This window comes from Pelobates fuscus, chromosome 10 (assembly GCF_036172605.1).
Source record: "Pelobates fuscus isolate aPelFus1 chromosome 10, aPelFus1.pri, whole genome shotgun sequence".
Classification (NCBI taxonomy): domain Eukaryota; kingdom Metazoa; phylum Chordata; class Amphibia; order Anura; family Pelobatidae; genus Pelobates; species Pelobates fuscus.
The window spans coordinates 49447158-49454193 of record NC_086326.1 but is presented as its reverse complement, the minus strand read 5'-3'; the positions used below and the strand labels follow the sequence as shown (position 1 = coordinate 49454193).

The window sequence follows — 7036 nt, the reverse complement described above, 5'->3', positions numbered from 1 at the left end:
GTTTGTTTTTCTTCATCCCGGTACCCAAAGGTTTAAGAAAAAAAAGTGATTTTAGTATACTTCGGGTAACATGTACACTACTCAAACTTAGTAACAGCCATTAATACAAATATTTACATTGCCGCACAAGTTGGGCCCTGTGTCGTGCTTTGGTACCTATTGGCGTCCCTTTGTAATATTGTAAGCTGGGTTTATCAACCTTGTATTTTCTACAGACTAGAGGTGCTCCAAAGGTCTTTCTTTGCTTTCTTGATATAACTGCGATGTATAATTGTGTGATATCTGAGATTACACAACATTCACGATTCTAACCCACAAGCATAGTGGTCACAAACACCGTGTTAAAGGGACACTATACTCACCAGAACAACGACAGCTTATTGTATTTGTTCTGGTGAGTATAATCATTCTCTTAAGGCATTTTGCAGTAAACACAGTTTTCAGAGAAATGCAGTGTTAACATTACAGCCTAGTGATACCTCCATTGGCCATTCCTTACATGGCTACTAGAGGTGCTTCCTGGGGCAGTGCTGCACACTGTGCAGTACTGCCATTCAGTGTCTTCACCCTCTTTATGCAGACACTGGACTTTCCTCATAGAGATGCATTGATTCAATATATCTCTACGAGAAGGTGGTGGAATGGAGGGGGAGGACCATGCCACCATTGGCTGTCTGGCACTAGCAAGCTGTGTGTGCTGGCATCTGATACCACTGTCTGCGTGACAGTTTGGAGTTATTGTGAAGGGGATTTATACGTGTCTCTTAAAGGAACACTATAGGGTCAGGAACACAAACACGTAATCCTGACCCTATTAATTTAATTAAGTTAATAAACCACCATCTAGCCCCTGTGGCCCTCCCTAAATATAGTAAAATCTTACTCGTTTTCAAGTCTGCCGCTGCTGAATCTGCCCCTGATCTGCCTGGTGTCTGCTGACATCATCAGAAGTGGTGGTCTGAGCCTATCACAATGCTTCTCCCATAGGATTGGCTGAGACTGTCAAGGGGGCAGAGCCAGCACAATTTAAACACAGACCTGGCCAATCAGCATCTCCTCATAGAGATGAATTGAATCAATGCATCTCTATGAGGAAAGTTCAGTGTCTGCATGCAGAGGGTGGAGACACTGAATGGCAGTCACACTGTGCAGCACTGCCCCAGGAAGCAGCTCTAACAGCCAAATAACAGCCAAATCACTAGGCTATAATGTAAACACTGCATTTTCTCTGAAAAAGACAGTGTTTACTGCAAAAAGCCTGAAGGGAATGATTTTACTCACCAGAACTAATACAATAAGCTGTAGTTGTTCTGGTGACTATAGTGTCCCTTTAAAATCGCTGAAGTGCTTGGGGTTGGAGAGTTCCAACAGTTTATATCCCACTTGTGTATGCATTTATAAATTGCCTTTCTGTGAAAACATTCATTGCAGTGATCTGTACATCCTTCTGAGACTTCAACTGTTAAACTGGCCCATGCTGAAGAAAACTATTTATTGGAGTTTGAAACCTTCAGGATCAATGACATCTAATATCCTATTTGTATTTAGCCCTGGCCGTGAAGAAGTTAACTTGACATGAGACTATTATTACATTAAGAAACCCTGCAAAATTGATTTCCAAAAAGCGATCATAAGGGATACCTGTCCATTAGTGTTACCATTGTTGATTTATTTAAATACATTGTAAAGGGTAAAATAACTGCTATTAACTAGAATCATAATAAAGTGTTGTGTGACTATGAAAGTAAAATTTCATTTTTTTCAGGTGTGGGAATCCCATGGTTCTCGAGATATTTAACTTTGAGCCCATGATCTGAGCTGTAGCTGGAGAATACAATACAGTCCTTGTTATTGTTTAATTACTATTTCACAATGTTGAGAGCTCCCTAGGTAGGGGATGCTCCAATTGAGATAATAGAAAATGAAATTCAATATGGCTGAGACAACTGGTTTAAATCTAATCTACAAAAATGAAACCACACATATTTTAACAGGAGTAATCGCTTGTGTTTAGAAAGTGAGCTCGACTTTCTATAACCGTTAGACAGTATGCAGCAGGCTTCTTATTGTGCTGTAAAAAATATTTCCCACCCATTAGACTTGGTATTTTTACATACTTAGCAAGGTTGTCAGATTAGATTAGGAGGCAAGCTGGGTGAGTGCATAATGTTGATACATATTTGAGTATGTATTTATTAAAAAGTTATGGGAGTTAGCAAAGTTTTACTGTAGTTTTTTTAAAAAAATGTTTGTTTGATTCTTACAGGTCTCACTCATTCATATAGACCCCTTTTAACTATGGAGTTTAGGGTTGTACTTTGAAATTTTGTTGAGCAGCCGTTCTGATGCAGAATTCATGGTTTATTTAATAAAGGCAAGTTTTCAAGGTCCTGATGTTGAAGTGTATCCCCAAACTGCCATTCCCAGTGCGTTACCTTTTGACATGAGCTACTCAGGTTATAGAATGCAGTGTTTATTGTTAAAGGGACACTCCAGGCACCCAGACCACTTCTGCCCATTGGAATGGTCTGGGTGCCAACTCCCATCACCCTTAACTCTGCAAGTGTAATTATTGCAGTTTTTATAAATAGCAGTAATTACTTCGCAGGGTTAAGTCCTCCTCTAGTGGCTGTCTATCAGACCGCCACTAGAGGGACATCTGGGTTCTTAAAACGAAAAGTGTTTTAAATGACGCTGGACATCCTCGCGCTATGCATGCGCATTAGGTCCCCCCTGCCGGCTGGCGGGGAGGAGCGTGGGCGGAGCCTGACCCAGCGCTGAAAGGCTTTAACCCCTTCAGCAACATGGGATGGGGCCACTGCAGGATTCTGCAGTGTCAGGAAAACTGATTTGTTTTACTGTCACAGGAGAGTCCCTTTAAGAATGCAAACCTGTATTTCTAACTCTATAGTGAACCTCTAAATAGGTGCCCCTTTCCCCAAATTTGGCCTATAAGTTAGCCACAAGAGGGCTTCCAGGTTTGAAACTGACCTTTTGGTCCGGTATCTGACGCTGGACATCCTCACGCTCTGCATGAGGAGGAGGAGCTTCAACCCAGCACCGAGGGGGGACGGTGAGGCAAGGGGAACCGATTAGTGTCAGGAATACAGCTTTGTATTCCTGGCACTATAGTATCCCTTTAAACACACACTGCAAACTATAATTTGGCATGATTGCCAAACTGGCATTTCTGAGCAGGACCGCACCTTTTCAGGATGATCTCCCCCCCCACCCCCTTTAGTCCCTCATTTATGCCTCCTAGTTTGCTCCACGATCTCCATCAGTACAATAAAAATACTAATTTGCAGACCTTTGATATCATAGGGACAGTTGGTATTTCTTGTGTAAGTCTGTAACTAACAAAATGTGTCTGATTCTTGAAAAGTAATGGAATGATCTGTAATTAGAGTAAAAATATCCCTTTGTGTTTTGTGCAATACTGAAAATAATTTTTTTTTATTTTTTTTGCTTCCTTACTTCCTTTTGTTATTCAAGGTTCAAGAAAGGAAACAATTTGTGAAAAGTTGGAAGGATATGAATCTTCCCCGACTATTCAGCCAAGCGTACATTTTTTTTTTGTTTATATGTAATATTGTCAGTGGCACGAATATGTCTTATACTAGATTCTTATCCTGCAGATCAAAGTTTCATGGTCTGTGATGAGAGAGGTCTTGGTGTATTTCATCTGTTGATTATGACTCATTACAGATGATAGATGACCTGTTGAACTTTAAAATTCCTGTTTGCTTGAGGAAAAAAAAATAAAAATATATAAATATCCTATTCTCCTTTTTGATATTGAATGCCCTGAAATCCTGAGCCCATTTTTCTAATCATAATTCTACAGTACACATTATATTAGAAACGAAAAGATAACATTGACATGCTTTCCTTTTGACATTTGGGCAATAGTAGGCTTATCTGTTTCTAATAGAATTATTTTTTTCCCCCCTTGTAGGAAAATCCCATTCGTACATTAACTGGTGTTTCAAGACATTTGTTGAAAGTAAGTTCCAACGTTAAGCTTTTTTTTTTTTTTTGCTTGTGCACTTTCGCTAACCACATTCACGTTACAAGATTTGGTTTTCCCCCAATAACGAGCAATTGGCGTTCGAATCCAGTCGACAAGATTGATGTTGTATCACAAATCTCTGTAGCTCTGTCTGGTTGGTATCAGACATCACAGGAGCCTTCCCTTACCACATATCTATTTTCATCCGAGCAGGAAAAAAATACATTTTTTATTTTTATTCTTTTTGTAGTGTAGAATTAAGCATTAACTTTTTTTTTTTTTCCCAGGTTTTTTTTTCTGTCAATAATATTCCATCTTATATATAATTCAAAGTAAGAGCGGGCTGCATTGTAATTTACTTTTTGACAAATAACTCTCTGCTGTTGGCCAGAGCACTAAGTTCAGCTACAAACCAATATTTATGTTGTCTTCGGAGGAAACGATCTTGAAAGATGATATCTATAACTTTTTTAAAATTGAGATAAAATATTCTTCAAATTCTTGGTTACTTATCACAGGTGACAAGAAGTGGGAAGCTTAATTTTGTTGCATAGATATTAATACCACGACTCGAGGGACATAACATTTTAGTAAACATAAATATAAACAGGTAACCACATCACAGCTGATAACCTCTTGAGCCTTAGTATATTAAATTGTTTTAATATATGGTATATGTCTGTTTAGATATGTGTGAGTGTATTTCTTTTTATCAATCTAAAATATGGAAAATATTTTTTTTTTTTTACGGATCCCTGACCAAAGATTTAAAGTATAGACTTTTTTTTTATTCATCTTGCACTTAAAGAAAAAAATTGGAACATTGTAGTTCCTTTTCGCATACACATAACTTTGATATTCATTTCTGTCGATACATTAAATTGTAGATTGCATATTTACAGAATTTAGGTGCTGTGTCGTGTAACTAGATTGTGCAACTGCTTGTGTGTAGAGTATTTTTCTGTTAATTTGAATGTGTCTGGCTCTACACAATACAACATAATAAAACATGCATGATCTATTTCATTTGGGGGGAAAAATCTAATTGCAAATTTTTTTTTTTTTTTTACTGATATATACTGCGAAATAAGGCTAAAATATCCAAGCTGTGACTTTAACTGAATTGGAGAATTTGTCAAAGTCAGACTTTTAGCTTTGAATTTGTTGCAGTTCAATGTTTAGTATGCATTTGTTAGTGTTTTCATCTTGAATAAAATATAACTTTTGGACATTATAAACATGTGTATACATTTATATATATATTGTATGCTGAATTGATCCTGATGAAAGCCACAGGAGTGGCTGAAACGTTGATGGCAGCAACTATGTTTTAATCGAATTGAAATAAACAAGACGTATTTTACTTATCTACAGACCGTGAGTGCAAGCCCTCATTTATTATATATATATATATATATATATATATATATATATATATATTATGGTGTGTGTATATCAATGTTTTTAATCGTATTTGACAGTGTTATGTGTACCATATATGTTCTGTAATCTTTGCTTGTCATTGTTTTGATCTATTATAAAGTTTGTTCTGTTACTTAAATTACTACCGGTAGTTATATGTGAGTTTAAGGATTTCTATTGGATGGTATTGATTCATCGAATCTTTGAAACTATTCATCTTGCACAGTATAGTGTAATGCATTCTCGCATATCAGCTAGTTTTTTTATTTTGTTGTTTTTTTCTTTACTATGCTTTTTGTTTACTTCTTTTACTGCCTGGGGATAAAAACAACTGGAATATATATTGCTTTCATGGGATAGTAAACCCACATAAAAAAACAAGAAGTTGCCAGAATGTTCTCTGACGTTAATTGAATCTGTATTCTTATTTATGTTTTACTTGATGAGCAGTTACCTTTTACTCCACTTAATATTACCCCTATATTGTATTTGTATGGAATATACTAAATATTTATAAAACAGGAAAAAAGAGCAGCAGACATCCGGGATGTAATTATATATTATTATTATTATTTTTTTTTTTTATTGAAATGACCTTGGTAATATTTGAATAATTTGTAGAAATATACTTACGTTGGTTAGGCTTGATTGTTTGCAACACTGCAAACAAGTATCTTATGAGGCCATCGAAACTTGGAATAACTGGGATAGTCTTTATCTCAATGACTGCTTCAGATAAGTCACGCCAAACTTATTGATCACTGCCTGCTACTATACAATGTCTTACTAACGCATTCAATGTTGATTTCCAATGAACTGACACTTCCAGTTCTGCATTAGTAACGCTACTCTTCTTCATGTCCTGTAATGACAATAAGCTTGTAAATCTAAAAAGTAACAAAAACGTACACATTGATTTTGTTTCCATTGAGGAAATTGACCCGTATCAAATTCTTTGTATATGTCAAGATTACCTTGGGTTTAATGTCACAGCTGCCCTGGACCCGTTATCTGCTAAAGCAGGTCTTTAGAAAATTGGCAGGTTCAAAAAAGGAACCTATTGTCTTTTCTTTGTTTTGTTTAGTTTGTCTACGTGTCTGACAACTGTTTAAGGTTTGTCATCCCTATTAAAATGTACTGGAGACATTTACCTGAATTGTGACTTCGAGTAAATGTCTTCAAATAAAGCAAGACGCAGATTCATAAAGCATGTTAATCCGTACTGTTCAAAATAAACATTTTGTAGAAGACAGTGGGATTTTAACAAAAAATATGACTGCATTTCCGTGGTACGTCAACTTTCAAAACTTTTGGCTGCTTCCTTCAATCTAATAAAACCATTAGGGTGTATTCAGAGATATCTCTGCAAGAATTATGTGTTTGAGTAGAATTGGAATTCAACCTATAGATAGAGGTGGCTTCAACTTAAAGGACAACTTGTCAAATTTTCACTTCTTGGTGTTTTTTTTTTAATTTTTTTAATTTTTAAGTTTACTAACTTTAATGAAACTTTATATATATATCTGTATAGTTTTTTTTATCTGCTTAAGCAGTCATGTTGGGTCACAATCTAATGTGAACTTACAAACTGCTGCTAATAAG

At 36.2% G+C, this 7036-nt stretch overlaps 1 protein-coding gene across 2 annotated transcripts in view; it reads left to right on the top strand.

Moving 5' to 3' along the window:
- The window catches only part of MGMT (O-6-methylguanine-DNA methyltransferase), a 433459-nt gene that overhangs the window by 5325 nt on the left and 421098 nt on the right, over positions 1–7036 (top strand). For both annotated transcript variants that reach the window (XM_063435142.1, XM_063435143.1), the window contains exon 2: positions 3959–4006. The gene's annotated coding sequence lies outside the window, so the exon portion shown is untranslated. The remainder of the gene's footprint in view (positions 1–3958; positions 4007–7036) is intronic.